General features: G+C 43.4%; 1 protein-coding gene across 1 annotated transcript in view; it reads right to left on the minus strand.

Moving 5' to 3' along the window:
* Nucleotides 1–16,846, minus strand: part of RNF114 (ring finger protein 114) — a 291,734-nt gene that overhangs the window by 207,273 nt on the left and 67,615 nt on the right. The gene's annotated exons all lie outside the window — the stretch shown is intronic.

A 16,846-nucleotide genomic window follows, 5' to 3' on the forward strand; every position in this document is an offset into this window, starting at 1 on the left:
GCTATACATTTAGACCAATAGTGCACGTAGTACCACAGGAAGAAACTACCGTTATAGCTTGATCGTAAGAAGTAAACATGCTTCTTTTATTGTGTATGAATAACTAGGTACAAAGAATAATGATTACAAACAAAAAAAATCTTGCTTCTAAAATACTCCCATTGGGAATTGAACTTACATTTTTACCCCCTAAAAAATCATTTTACTCCCAGCTTTAAAAAATAAAAAAATAAAAAAGGGATTAAAAATACTCCCACTTCCAAATCTTAACTTGAGCACTACTGAGAGGTATGCAGATGGTACATTAGTTAAATACCACTAGTCCATTATGCCTTCACGTTTCTTGTAGCTGTAGGCATCCCATCTGATTACCTGCTACAGTTGTGGCGGCCCCTTAATAAACAAGCTGCCAAATGACGTTGGGCTGAGGCCACCACTTGCCAATGCTTCATTACTGCATTGAATTAATACCTGCTGATAGGGGACAGCCTTGGTGAACCAGTATAGGTAGATTCCATCGTAGGAGATCGAATTCGATTCCATCAAATTTTTACTCAGATGTTTGTGTGGAGTGGGTTAAGGTCATAATAAATGTGGGGATATGAGAGGGGTGCAGGCAGCAGGTGCCCTGCATACATTTGCAGCGAAACGTCTAAAAAGAAATTAGATGGAATCGAAGTTGAGGAAATGGGCATCCTGGGGATATGCACACGTTTTCAATGTACTTTAGTCGAACCCAACATCCTTGGCCTGCTTTGTCAGTTGAGGACCTTCTGATCTCACTCAGTTCTTTGTTCTCGAACAATGTGTTCTGCACCGGGCAAGCGTCTACACCTTCACTTTTAGTATTGCGAGTAATTACATGGCCAAACCAAGAAGTCTCAGAACGCCGAGAAAGTTGTTTTAAACAATAGCAGTTCACTCCAATTTACACCACTTGGAGTATGCTGTCTCTAAGCTTAGTAGAACAGATATAAGACTGACACTGAAGTGGAGTTGAAAGACACTTGTTTTTATTGGGCATTAAAGATAAAGGCTGGACAAAAATGCATTAAACTGAACCAGCAGCTGAATCTCTGTGTTTTTGATATTTGATTTTTTTATATAGCTTGAACCTAGCTAGGAAGCGAAGGAGCGCTGTGTATTTTGTAGAGGGTAATCTGAGGTAAAGATGTTTGTGGGATTAGATGTGCCATGGGATGTTCCAGCTTTGGGGGTAGGATGTGATGTGGACATGTAAGGAATCTCGGTGGCACATAGGTATTAATTGAACTGTACACTCTTGCTGTCTTTAACTGCAAGAGCATTGGCGCAGTCCGGACCGCTGCTACTGTTTTGCCCAAGCCATGGCACGATTCTTGGTGGAGTGCGTCCCACCTGAGCCACAAAACATTGCAGGTAGGTAAGCAGGTGTGCAAGCAGTGACTGATGCAAAGACTTGCAAGAGTGGGAGGCAAGGAGGACTGAGTTAACATCAGATACCTCACTTAACAAGCATGTTGGCTGTGTAGCCCAGCCTGTGTTTTTATTTATTTTTATTATTTTGGTAGCACAACTGAGCTATGTGGTTACTGTGCAGAGCTGTTGACTGTTTGGCGGGTGAAGCTGCTGACTTGCCCACACTGTTGTGGGACTAACCGAGGCCCGTTTGACGGCACATTCAAACTGAAGCGCTCACACCCTGCAGAGAAATTAAGCCCAGTGTGGGTAGCAACAGAAATATGCACAGTAGTTTGCGGAACAGGATAGTTCCCTCTCATAAGCAAGAGCATGTTTTAAAGGGAGAAGCATAACATGAACAGGGACTGTGGAGAAAACGGTGTAAAAGGACCTGGCGAGGAGAAGTTACCCTGGAAGACTTGAGGAGTTTATCGTGTGGAGATGAGGTCCTTGCTGGGTAGGCTCCTGTATCTGGTGCTTTAAAGGACTTTGTTGGAGGAAGAATGAACCGTTGATGGGGTGGGTGAATGGGCTGTAATGTTGCACTGCCCAAATAGGCAGTCAAAAAAGACTAACCTGGGCATAGAATGGGGCTCAGGGTAGAACACTATTGCTTGAGTTTGATGGAGGCTGATGTAGACGGTGCACTTCTGAGTAGAGTGTTCTAGCCAGGGTATGGTGGGATGCAGAACTATCAATGCACCTATTTTTCTGGGGTACAGAAACGTGTCTGGGCTTATGTACGTTAAAGGAGGTTTGGCTGTTTTCACGGCACATTCGTTTATAACACTGCTTCTGGTTGTAGAAGCCTACAGTGCATCTCTGTGCTGGCTCAAAGTCTTTCAGCATTCAATTGTGGATAATTAGTCTTGCTCCTCTCATGGCATGTGTATCTGTACCTCTACTTGTGCAATAGAGGTCTCTTCTATTGCATCGTTTTTCATAAAAATGGTCGTCAGTTATGATCCATTTTCGCATTTGTCATTCCTGGTTTATTCGAGCAGACCTGTACACTATGTTAATATTAACTAACTACATTTTTAAATCCGTTATAAGCGATGATGTGTTTAAGAGAATTTATAATTTTTAAGCATTAGCCAATTTCTTAAAAATAACTCAATAGTCTTCGCTCCACTCCACCAGATCTGTTACAGCATCCGAGGCGAACGGGCTTTCCTGCAGTTATGTGGGCAGAATTGCGTGACCTGTTGCATATAAGCGCTCACTGGTGACATGGGGACTACGGTTATAAGTGATTTGTTTTCACTAGCTAATTAAAGAGTTGAAACTTGAAAAAAGCCTCAAAAACTATTCATAGCCTACCTCGCCCCAGAGCGATGCAAAGCTTCACGCCATTCATTCTCCCTAAGCAATATTTAAGCTGGGCGCTATACAAAAATGCCAATTTGTCAAAAAGCATTTATTCACAAAAGATACCTACGATTCTAAAACTTTAGGGCATGCGTCGCCCTAGAGGAAAGATCACATTATTGGGCCCAAGTTACTAAGAAAAGTAACCCCTGAGGGAAATCACTAGATATGTAATGGATTCCCATGTCCTCCGATTCCATAGTTGCTGAATCAAAGAGCGGTAGGTTGGAAGGCCAGTCTATGTCCATCTGGAGGTAATGACCTTGGAGGGACTATCGATTCAAGAATCTCTACCATTCTCTAGTCATAAAAGGTCATGCATGACCTGTAACTTGTCTCTTCTGAGGCACAATACCAGGATTATCGTGTCATTTGGGATTGGACATCCCAGTATTTTCTTAATGATGCCTAGCACCTCTTTTCAGTACCCGGTTAACTTGGGGCAGATGTGTAAGGAATCTCCCCTCAGTTCACACCCCTTCCAACAGTTCTCCTGCATTGCAGGATACATTTTGTGAAACTTATCCGGCTTCTGTTGTATTATCTGTAAATGGCCTCTAGGTTAGAAATTGCTGGGAGCAATTGTCTCCCGATCCAACCCTAGTTTAGCTTAAAACCATTCGTTACCAGGAGCTACACTTGGCTCACCAGGCCAGCCAGTGCCACACAAACATGCATGTGAGACATCAACTTTAAGGATTTGAGAATATACATAAAGAAGAATTAAGACCCATCTAGGGCACATTTAAATATAATGGATCATGCATAATGGACAAAAGTGCGCTGTGTACTCGCGCCTGGTTTCCCAGCAGTAGATCCTGCCTACTGGGTGGTGCCCGACACCCAGGAGCTGGTGTTCGCTCCTCTTTTTTTAACCCTGCGTCCTTGTGATTGGTAGAGCAACAAAAATGCTGTTGATCTTTCCAAAGTTGTGTCCAAGTCTCAATTGGAATGGCCACCTTAATCTAGTCTTCCTCCCTGTAGACCATCTTATGTTAGATTCAGTATTTAAGTATTGCAAGGGGTCAGTAATGCGAGGCAAACAACCGCTTGTTTTTCTATCCAAATTAAACGTTTTAGTAAAAAGTAAAAATGTGCAAATTAATCTTCACTAAACCTACTGTAACAGGGAGCTCCCTACCTAGTCTAAAGTCTAAGGGGGTTACTCCTAGCATCAACAAAACTGGCCCTCGCCCTCACTCTAAACAAAACAGTCAAAGTAAAACAAACAATATGAATAAGAGAATAGCCAACAACCACCGATTTGGATGACCTTCACCTGTAACGTGGTAGATCCCTTCACCAGGATTGCTCAAAGTCAATTTCTCACAAATGTTCAAAAAGTAAAGTCTTGAATTAGTTCTTGTAAGTTCCAAATTAAATAAAAGTTCAAACAAAATTCCACTGGTCACAATTATTTAGCTTTCTGTTGAAAGGTTCCACTTCGAACTCCAACCAAGGTTCCACTTCGAACTCCAACCAGTATGGCACCACTTCAGCCAGCTTTAGGGTGAGCTGCAGTGACAGTTCTGGTAGTTCTACTTCATCTTGAATTGTTAGGTGTTTTAAAGACAAGAGACTGACATCCACAGGTAGGCAAGGCACAGTTCTTTTCTAGGCTATAAGAAAGGGGCCGCCGCTTTGCCTCTTCTGTCTGTCTTATTGCCACCAATACAACCTGCCTCTGCTTCCAGATGGCTCCTCTTTAAATGTCAAGTCTCAGCATTACAGATTGTGAACTTAATCTTCTTACAAGCACCCAGCTCCCTTCCCCAGCTTTATTCACACCTTCATGGTTCAAGTAGCTACACTGTGGGTGTATTGACACTTCCAACTTTCAATGGCACACTTGTATCAGAGGACACTAGACCAACAACTTTAACAAACTCAGAATACAGGTCAATAGATGTCAACATAGCTGGTTTCACTATAGAAAGGATTGGCCTACTAGCTTGGGCAATGCTTGCTCTCGTCAGTTCGACTTCTACATTTAAAAGACTTGTTCTGGAAGTTATAAGGATCAATCTTAAAAATAGAAACCGTTTTAGGTACACGCAACCATTCTTTGAGGAGGAGCCTTTAACATTAAAGACCCATAAAGAATTGTATTCCCCACTTTATTACTACAGGAGCTGGAATGGGTGAAACACTTTCTACCCTCTATGGACCATTGGATAACACACCAGCTATCAGTATAGACAAAGGTAGATGGGTCCTAAATATTACTTTGGACATGGTAAAGGAAGCTATAAAAAAAAATAAACTCCTCAGAATGTAGGGCTTCAGGGCCAAATGGACTCACAAATCAGATCTTTAAATCGGATAACTTCTAGTCCAATATCTTATATAATATCTTCCACAAGATATCACCTCAGGGGTCTTGCCAGAATCATGGAGGGAAGCTGTTGTGATACCCATCCACAAGAGGGTGGGGGCGGGGGGGGCTGGCAGATCAAATTAATTATCACCCAATCTCTCTTCTTGATGCAGACAGCAAAATATTTGCAGGGTTGGTTCTGAAAGACCTGGAATGCTGGGTAAAAAAGTATGCAATTCTCCCAAAGAATCAAATAGGGTTCCGTAAGGTCCCGTCTACCAACCTGAATGGCCTGATGCCAAGTACAGCATTGAGTAAATCCTTTCAGAAAGGAGGGCCATATCTGTTCATGGCCTGGATCGATTTATCCCAGGCCTTCGAGGCAGTTGATAGAGCAAGACTCTGGCAGAAACTGATACAGTGGGGATTCCCTAAACCACTTCTCGCTATAATAATTGAACTCCATAGGTGGCCCTTTCTGAGGATAAGGCTGGATGCTAGAGGTAGTTATCAACTCGCATTTGGACCCAAAAGGGAGTAAGACGGGGTGCTTAGTTGCGCCCTGTCTCTTCAATCTGTATATGGCAGATCTTGTCAAAAGTCTGCAGGCGTGGCCTCTCAAGCCCTATAGTGGGCTCAGAGAGGCTGAATTGGGTAGCATGCGCAGATGGCAATGTGATGCTAGACTATATTGTCCTAAGGCTGCTGAGTCTATTGGACACATTGGGCGAGTAAGTTTTGATTAACAACCTCAGTATAAATCCAGTAAAATCCAAAATAGTAGCCTTTAAAACACCCCTTGGAAAAAAAGAACCCAATTTTACCCGGAGGCTGTCTGACCAAGTCGTACCAATTGGCAAGGAGGTCCTATACTTGAGATTTAATGTTCGTTCCTTTCCTTCACAGGGATACGTATAGGGTATCAATCAGTCGACCCAGAAGGATCGTAAAAGTCACATACAGAAATGACATAACAGAACAGATTTGTTTCTATACGAAAGGAACAGTGCAATTTAAAATGTGTTAAACTATAAAAAGGTCCCATTAAAAGGTCCAAAACCAATGGATCTCTCACTGGTAAAGCTAAAAATGAAGATCTCTTCTTCCAAGCTTGCAACAAGAAGGTTCCAGTACAATAATGTGATAATTCACTTTCTCCCGCCAGGCAAAGACAAGGCCACTTCGACCATTTTCACATGCAATTATTTAAAAAGTCGTATCAACCAGTTTCTCCCGATGTTGGCATAGGCTGGACAGAACAGGATAAAGTGCACAGTGCTCTCTTCTTCCTTGGGACAAAACGGACAAACTGCTGGATTACTTGGGTTCCAGGGGTACTTTAGACTAGCCAATGGTAATACACCAATACACAATTTCATGTATAGGGCCTTCATTAACTTCACCTGCATACTATCCAGATCACTTTCAAAGCCAGGGAAGCCAGGGCAATTCTCCAGGATAGATAGGGGCCCAAACATGCTGAGCATATCACTTTCGCTCTGGACTCTCTCTCCCATCCGAACTACATTGACCTTTTTGAATACCACTTTGAAATTATTTGGGATCGAATCAGGCTGCAGCCAGTAGCCTTCCATCCCCATTGGGACCAGCTCTTTTCTTATGGCTCAAACCCAGGGCAGATCACGCCCTTCCGGGAGAGTCAAAACATCCCATTACAGCCCTTCTATAGTGATCCATAGGGACATTAGCCTGGTTCAACAAAGCCAATGCCCTGCAAGCCCAGTTCCCACAAAACAGGGATATTGGGCACATTGGCCGGCTGCCCCAATATGGACTTTAAAAAGGTCAACTCCGCCACCTGGAGCATGCCTAGATTACACATGCCCCAGAGCTATGCTCCATAAAGGGCAGCCTGCCCTATCCGTCTCAGATAAATCTGTATAATGACACCAACTGGACCTGTCCCATGGGCCTGCATAAATCGGAGTACAGCCGCACCACACTTAGTCAATTTTAGCCCTGCCCGCCTTACCTGGTTACTCAAGGGACAGTTGGCCATTTCTCTGCCCCCCCCCCCCCCCGATAGTCCTAGCTCATTACCTGCTCGATAATGCCACCTCTCAGACTTTCAGCCCAGGGATTTTCCAGGTTCCCTTTTTGCTGAAAATCATTGACTATTTTCTGCATGTTTATTGCAAGCCCATTTTCCTCACAAAAACATTCAAAGGTTGCCAGTTGTCTTTGAAGAAAACTAGGAGTCAGTGAGAGGAGACCTGCATCATGCGCAAATTGGAGGATAGGTATTGGCTTGCATGTAAGCAATGGGGCATCATTCTGGTCACACACCAAGCAAACAATAACCCCATTAACAAAGAGGTAAAACAGGATGGGCGCAAGGGCACAACCCTGAGGCCCACCTCTATTTTAATTCTTGAAGATGTCTGGCCATCTGGTGTGTACCTAATTATAGCCCCATTATTATAAAAAGTGACTGTATGCCTCTTAAAAGACCGATAGGAAGACCCTTGTTAATCAGCGCATTCCACAGTTTTGCTCTAGGTACACTGTTAATAGCAGTCTTCAAATCCACAAAAACTGTATATATGTTCATGGATTTTAATGCCACATACTTGTCCAAACTCAGTTGGATTTATAAACACAGGCTCCTGGAAAAAAAACTATTCTGCCCAGGAAGGCTTCATGATACACAGAAATGCAAGTGAACGGGTCTTTAAAACTGGCATGCCCCCTTACTGTTCAAACACCCTTCACACATAAAAATCAAGTACTACACCTAAATATTTTGAATACTAGTTTTTATAATTTGCAGCATCTATTTGTATATTGCTTTAGGTATAGTGCTGAACATCATGGGTTACAGGGTAAAGTAATACAGATTTACAAGACAACAGACATCAAGTCGAATTACTTATACAGTGAACAAAGTTCAGATTTCTACTGTCGCTGCATAACGACAGAGGTCAAAAACACAAACAATTGGAACAGGTATACAAAATATATTTCGGTACAATATAGTGAGAGCATTGGTAACCCTGATTGGAGAAAGGTTTGTCTACACCAAGGTGTTTCAGCCGTCTATAGGGGCTGAATATGGCGCATATTTGTCACGGCCTTCATCAGTACGGAGAGAACAGTATGGTCAGGATGTTCAGAAGGTACTGAAAAGAGGTGAATAAGATTCAGTAAGGGGAGTGCTGAGCAAACGATTGTAAAACTGAGAAAAATCACTCGGTGTCTCATATGACTAGTGGACACGGCTTACCTGTGGGGTATGATTTAGATCACAGATGAAACCATGGGAAAAGGAATATCTCATTGAGCGAGGTCGCTGTGGACTTCTGTTGGTAGAGAGGGAATGAAAGTAGGAGAGCTAAGTATTGTCTCCTAGTCCTTTATAAAATTGGGGCACATCTCAGTTGGGCAAAATTAGAAAGTCAGAGACACGCATAAGTGCGCTTACCTAAACGTAGGTAGCTGTTGACTTTCACACACAATATGTGTGTGGCTGAGCTGGATCCTAGGAAACCGTGCCCTAGGAAGAGACACACAGTCGGTAAGTAAGGTGGCTACTACTAAATAACCCAACGCATAGAAGCGATCTATTGAAGAAGATGGCAGCATCTGTATTACCTGTAGTGGCACTTGTCTAGATGTGGGCCAGGGAGAGATTAATGCGCCCGGACTCCTTTTGCCCGTCAGGATAAGCGGAGTGGTGGACTCCTTTTGCCCGTCAGGATAAGCGGAGTGGTAGTAGATGCAAGCTCCTTCTTCAGTAGCAGACACGGCACTGCAGCATTGCTGATGCGGTTGCTAGGTCACGCAGCAATATGTACAGGCGGCCATCTTGGAGCGGTATACTAGGCTGGTGCAAAAAAGACAGTCCTTATCTGCCTAATACGTGCGTGAAAAATCAAATTAAGCAATTGTAGTGGCCGTGGTAGAGGGGTACATAAATGTTGTAGAATTAAAACAAATGTGTACAGCCGTTGCCATAGTAACAGCACGGCGTGTACTCTACAATAAACCCACAATCGAGTGGCAGTCGAAAATTAAACATGCTACCATCAATCTCCGTTAAAAGGCTGGTGTGATCGTGTCCACTGCCGGTGGCGGGTCATGCTCACAAACGACAGTATGTGAGAGGGAGCTGTACTCTGTCTATAGAGCCATAGTCCACGCGTTAGCCAGAGTTGCATATCATGGCTCTGGAAAAAGACTGAGCGCATCTCTAAGGGGTAGTGTTAGCAGGAAGCACTAATTAGAAATCCAAAGTGACAGGTACATGAATGTAGGGAGTTCTAGATGAACCATCATTTGTTGAAGGCATAAAGGGATATCTCCTTTCAGTAAAACCGGGTATATTATACACCTCTGTGGGGTCTAGTTATGGATGTCTGATCTAGGGGCACACAGTACACAGCATAACGCAGTCTTACATTATCATTCGGATCTAGTAACATGCAAAAACTAGATGGAGAACACATGTATTACAGGAAAGATTTCCACTCAACAGACACATTGAGCCCCGACTGTACAGTATCCAGTTTGTGGACCCACCTCTGTTCTAATTGGGTTAGGGTCTTCTTGAGATCTCCCACCCTTATGGTGGGAGTCACTTTTTGAATGATAAACCATCTTAAATCTCTATATGATTCTTCTTAGTGAAGTGATGTACCAGAGGTTTATCAGGGATCTTATTCCTAATGCACGATCGGCGCTCTGATATGCACATTTTGATCGGGCAGATGGTTTTGCTACATACAGTAGGTTACATGGGCATTGTATGATGTAAATGACGCCTTTAGTATTGCAGTTAGTGTGTTCCTTCATTGTCCACTTGATGTTTCTGTGTTCAAAATTTTTTTTCTGTAGTGTCAGTCTACAAACAACGCACTTGCCACATTTGTAGTGTCCGACAACAGGAGTAAGGTTCCACAGGATGTTATTGACTCGTGGGGGTGGTTCTAGAAAGGTATATACAAGAGAGTCTTTTAAATTCTTATTCTTTTTGAAAGAGAAACATGGTAATTTGCTCAATGTCCCTGCTTGTTTGACTAGATGCCAATTCTTCTTGATAGTCTTCTGTAGCAAATTGCTTAATGGACTGAAAGTGGTGACACAAACTAGCCTTTCCAGTTCTTTTTTGGGCTTCTTCTCTAGGCAAACCTCTCTGGGGGTGTGTGTTGCCCTTTTTCTCGCTTCTCTGATCGCCTTTCGGGGGTAACCTCTTTCTGACAGCCTTGTCTGCAGGTCTTCTGCATGTTTTCTGACCCTATCCACTTCAGTACAATTCCTTTGAATCTGTAAAAATTGGCGATAGGGCAAATTATATTTGAGGCCAAGCGGATGATAACTCTGGAAATGTAATAAGCGGTTACGGTCCGTCGGTTTCCGGTATAATTCGGTCTTCAGGTATTCCCGTCCTGTATATGTGGAGATCCAGAAAATCGATCTGGTGGTAGTCCCATTGCATGTTAACTTTAATGTGTGGATTACGTTGGTTAATCCATTGGTGGAAATTATGTAATTCAATCAAAGATCCATTCCATATTAGTATTACGTCGTCTATGTAACGTTTCCATAAGCCGACGTTTGGTAGGAAAGGATTCTCATTTGAGAAGAATATGTTGGTTCTCTCATATTGGGCAATAAATAGGTTAGTGATGTCAGGGGCAAAAGTGGCCCCCATGCTCACCCCTTTGCTTTGTTTGTAGATCTGATCGTGAAAAAGGAAGACATTATCGGACATCGCAAGTCAGGTGCATTCCAGGATATACTCTGTTGGGGTCGAATTGACGTTACTTATCGGGTTGAGGACGTCTCGGATGGCCTCTAGACCTTCAGTCTGTAGGATAGACGTACACAAAGCTTCAACGTCCAAGGTGGCAAGCAGGCTATTAGGTCTTAAGTGGACTTTATCGAGTAAGTTGATGGTGCTGGTAGTGTCTTTGAGATAAGAAGGCATTTGAAATACAAAGGGTTTTAAGAAAAGAAAAGAAATTCGGTGTAGAGGGATAGTGGTTCAAGTAGTGATTCACATGCGGATACAATGGGTCTCCCTGGTGGTTTCTGGGCATCCTTATGTATTTTAGGTAGGATATATAAAAGGCTGGTATCCGTGGATGGGTTTTATTCAAAAGTTATTTTTCATCCTCAGATATCCAGCCTTGGTCAAAAGCATGTTGGGTAAGGCATTTGATCTCTTGTAGTTCTCTGGTGGGTTCCCAGCGACCAGAGGGACATCTAGTGAAGAGTAACCCATCAAACGGGATAACACCACTGGTCTGAAACAGAAATCTGCCTTCTTTCCGCCTCCTTATACTACCCCCATGTGAAATCTAAGCCTTTTTATAAGAATAGTAACAAGGACAGTCATGGCAGGTTTCTCTATGCAGAATTTCTACCAGGACAATTTGGACCGAGAAGAAAGAATGGCCCCAAGAACTCTACAAATGGATAAAACCATCACAATCAAACCGGCTGACAAAGGTAGTTGTTTGGGATACCGCCGACTATGATACTGAATGTTTGTGGCTCCTGGGCGACCGAGGAGCATATAGACCTCTAAACCATGATCCCACCAGAGAACTACAAGAGGAGATCAAAAACCTTACCCAACATGCTTTTGAACAAGGCTGGATATGTGAGGATGAACAACAATATTTTAATAAAACCCATCCACGGATAGCAGCCTTTTATATCCTACCTAAAATACATAAGGATGCCCCGAAACCACCAGGGAGACCCATTGTATCCGCATGTGAATCACTACTGGAACCACTATCCCTCTACACCAATTTTTTCTTAAAACCCTTTGTATTTCAAATGCCTTATTATCTCAAAGACACTACCAGCACCATCAATTTACTCGATAAACTCCACTTAAGACATAATAGCCTGCTTGCCACCATGGACGTTGAAGCTTTGTATACTTCTATCCCACAGGCTGAAGGCCTAGAGGCCACCGAGACGTCCTCAACCTGAGAAGTAACGTCAAAACAAACCCAACAGAGTTTATCCTGGAATGCACCAGACTTGCGATGTCCGAAAATGTCATGCTTTTTCACGATCAGATCTACAAACAAACCAAAGCGGTGAGCATGGGGGCCACTTTTGCCCGACATCACTAACCTATTTATGGCCCAAAATAAGAATCCTTTCCTACCAGACATCGACTTATGGAAAAGTTACATAGACGACGTAATACTAATATGGAATGGATCTTTGATTGAATTACATAATTTCCACCAATGGATTAACCAACGTAATCCACCCATTAAATTTACCATGCAATGGGACTACCACCAGATCGATTTTCTGGATCTCCACATATACAGGGGAACACCTGAAGACCGAATTATACCGGAAACCGATGGACCGTAACAGCTTCATTTCCAGAGCCATCCTCCGCTTGGCCTATAGCCAATTTTTACGGATTCGAAGGAATTGTACCAAAGTGGACAGGTTCAGAAAACATGCAGAAGACCTGCAGACAAGGCTGTCAGAAAAAAGTTACCTCCAAAAGGCGATCAGAGAAGCGAGAAAAAGGGCAACACACACCCCCAGAGAGGTTTGCCTAGAGAAGCCCAAAAAAGAACTGGAAAGGCTAGTTTGTGTCACCACTTTCAGTCCATTAAGCAATTTGCTACAGAAGACTATCAAGAAGAATTGGCATCTAGTCAAACAAGCAGGGACATTGAGCAAATTACCCTGTTTTGCTTTCAAAAAGAACAAGAATTTAAAAGACTCTTGTACATACCTTTGTAGAACCACCCCCACGAGCCAATAACACCCTGTGGAACCTTCCTCCTGTCTGACACTAAAAATGTGGCAAGTGTGTTGCTTGTACACCGACACTACAGAAGAAAAACTTTTGAACACCAAAACATCAAGTGGACAATTAAGGAACACACTAACTGCAATACTAAAGGCGTCATGTACATCATACAATGCCCGTGTGATCTACTGAATGCGGGCAAAACTATCCACCCGATCAAAATGTGCATATCAGAGCACGGATCGTGCATTAGGAATAAGATCCCTGATAAACCTCTGGTAGATCACTTCAGTAAGAAGAATCAAAGATACATATTTAAGATGGTTTATCATTCAAAAAGTGACATCCAGCATACGGGAGGGGTGTGGATAGATCTCAACAAGACCCTAACCCAATTAGAAGAGAGGTGGGTCCACAAACTGGATACTGTACAGTCGGGGCTCAATGTCTCTGTTGAGTGGAAATCTTTCCTCTAATGAATCATTTTGAGCATTCCAGCATACATGTGTTCTCCATCTAGCTTTTGCATGTTACTAGATCCGAATGATAATGTAAGACTATGCATTATGCTGTGTACTGTGTGCCCCTAGATCGGACATCCATAACTAGACCCCACAGAGGTGTATAACATTACTAACCTACCCGGTTTTACCGAAAGGAGATCTCCCTTTATGCCTTCAACAAATGATTGTTCATCTAGAACTCCCTACATTCATGTACCTGTCACTTTGGATTTCTAATTAGTGCTTCCTGCTAACACTACCCTTTAGACATGCGCTCAGTCTTTTTCCAGAGCCATGATATGTAACTCTGGCTAACGCGTGGACTGTGGCTCTATAGACAGAGTACAGCTCCCTCTCACATACTGTCGATGGGGAGCATGACCTGCCACCGGCAGTGGACACGATCACACCAGCCTTTTAATGGAGATTGATGGCAGCATGTTTAATTTTCGACCGCCACTCGATTGTGGGGTTTTTGTAGAGTACACGCCGTGCCGTTACTATGGCAACGGCTGTACACATTTGTTATAATTCTACAACATTTATGTACCCCTCTATCACATCCGCTACAATTGCTTCATTTGATTTTTCATGCACGTATTAGGCAGATATGGACCGTCTTTCTTGCACCAGCCAAGTATACTGCTCAAAGATGCGCGACCGGTACATATTGCTGCGTGACCTAGCAACCACGTTAGCAACGCTGCAGTGCCGTGTCTGCTACTGAAGAAGGAGCTTGCATCTACTACTGCTCCGCTTATCCTGACGGGCAAAAGGAGCCAGGGTGCATTAATCGCTCCCTTGCCCACATCTAGACAAGTGCCACTACTGGTAATACAGACGCTGCCATCTTCTTTAATAGATCGCTTCTATGCGTTGGGTTATTTAGTAGTAGCCACCTTACTTAGCGCCTGTGTCTTTTCCTAGGGCACAGTTTCCTAGGATCCAGCTCAGCCACACACATTGCGTGTGAAAGTCAACAGCTACCTATGTTAAGGTAAGCGCGCGTATGCGTGTCTGCCCGACTTTCTAATTTTGCACAACTGAGATGTGCACCACTTTTATAAAGGACTAGGAGACAATACTTGGCTCTCCTACTTTCATTCCCTCTCTACCAACAGGAGTCCACTGCGACCTTGATCGATGAGCTATTCCTTTTCCCATTGTTTCATCTGTGGTCTAAATCATACCCGATTTTTCTCACTTTTACAATTATGTTTGCTCAGCACTCTCCTTACTGAATCTCATTCACCTCTTTTCAACACCTTCTGAACATCCCGACCATACTGTTCTCTCCGTCCTGATGAAGGCTGTGACAGATATGCAGCATATTCAGCCCCTATAGACGGCCGAAACACCTTGGTGTAGACAAACCTTTCTCCAATCACAGTGTTACCAATGCTCTCACTATACTGTACCGAAATATATTTTGTATACCTGTTCCAATTGTTTGTGTTTTTGACCCCTGTCGTTATGCATCGACAGTACAAATCTGCACTTTGTTCACTGTAGAAGTAATTCGACTTGATGTCTGTTGTCTTGTGTAAATCTGTATTACTTTACCCTGTAACCCATGATGTTCAGCACTCTACCTAGCATAGATGCTGCAAAATATAAAACCAGTATTCAAAATATTTAGGTGTAGTACTTGATTTTTATGTGTCAAGGGTGTTTGAACAGCAAGGGGGCATGCCAGTTTCACAAACTCAGTTGGAGCCTCTGATCTACTGTGCTGATAACGCACTGGAAGCCCGCCTGCAGATGAGGCAGAACCCCCACCTCCATGCTCTATGCCATTAAATGCCCAAGGACCACCTTGGCAAACACTTTGGCCTCTGCATCCAGGAGGGGAATTAATTGGTACTTAGCTAAACATCCCCCCTCTCCCATCCCCTGCTTGAAAGTGGGGGACCAAGCTAGCTTGGGTACATGAGTAGGGTATTGGCCGTCAGCAAAACATTAAAGTGCTTGTGCAAATTCGGAATCCATATTGCCAGCTCCTGCCTGTACCACTCTGTCGGGAGACTATCGTGGAGGGCAAACTGATCCAACTTGGGAGTCAAATGAATTCCAGTTTTTGTAAGTTCTCTCTACTACCATCACTCGGTATCTGGAAACGATGACATTCTCACAAAGAAAAGGATGTAGCCGTGTAGAAAGCATACAAATATATTTCAGTGGCCGTTCTTTATTCAAATGTATCCATGTACCCTTAAGCACCGGGTGAAACCCAATAATGAACACAAACCAGAAACAATGGAAACGCAGAGAAAACATGGTGGAAAGTTGGAGTCTAGGATGTGCTTGAGCGGTTAGTGCTGTGGAGTATGTTTAGCTCACCATGGGATGGGGATGCATACCTCTCAACTCGCACGCTTTTGGCGGATGTCACCCACCACTTTGGCAGCTCTCTCACCCGCCAAGCTCCCTACCAATGGGCGTTCACCCGCCAAATACAAAATAGTCTTTTTTTCACCCGCCCAGGGGCCAGGAAAGTTTGAGCGCTATGCCATACGTGGGCTCTATGCATTTCGGTGCTGGACTGCCCATGTGCCCGGGACAACGACAAATAAATACAGGTTGTGTTTGTGTGTCGTCACAATATGCCCCAACCAATATGACCCAACTTCAGTAACACTTATATTACATTTGGTATTTCCATTCTCTTGGCGTAACGCAGTGTCTGTTCAGTTCAACGGTTTTCATGAATTGAAATTACATGTTCCTTTGTCCATTTTTAAAATGGTGAACCTTTGCGGGTATTACACACATCCCGTACCTCAATCCATAGAGAATCATCCCTTTCTTCTAAGGACGAACAACAATTGAGCCTTCTTAGGAAAGTGTATGCCAAGTTTAATTTTGGTAAATGAAAGCCACAAACCAAAAACATACCGTACAGGAAGCCTTGGTGCGAACAGCCAACAAGCAACATCAAAAGCAGTGAGTGACCTTCATTCCATAGGAGCGATTAGCCCGGCCGTCCAACGTGGCATTCTAAATGTTCGAAAAATAAAAATTGTTTGCTGGCATCCAGCAATGCCACACTATCGTGAATACTTTTCGCTCATCGACATTGATAGTGATTTAGTTATTTTAGGGCAACAGTTCCAGTTAGAGTCCTCCCCAATGTCACGTCTGCGTGCGCCCTGTTTTCGCTGAGGAATGTCCTCTGTGAATAACGTGAGACACTGACAAGTCATAAATCCGAGTGCCCTTCCATCTCCACTGAACTTCCCGTGAACTAACAAATGTTGGGGGAGAGTTGGTATAACCAGCATCCCTGCACCATTCTCGTACCGCGCAAATGGCGTATAAGCTAAGGTGGGAGACATCTCCACCCCTCCTGTATCTATTTGCATCACCCATGTTTCATATAAGTGTATTAACTTTGTGCTAATGTGTATACTTTGAATTCCATTTTGTGTCCTTCCAAACGCCATCTTTTTCTAGGCC

The sequence above is a fragment of the Ambystoma mexicanum genome, chromosome 3p (assembly GCF_040938575.1).
Source record: "Ambystoma mexicanum isolate Mex_15411 chromosome 3p, UKY_AmexF1_1, whole genome shotgun sequence".
NCBI lineage: Eukaryota > Metazoa > Chordata > Amphibia > Caudata > Ambystomatidae > Ambystoma > Ambystoma mexicanum.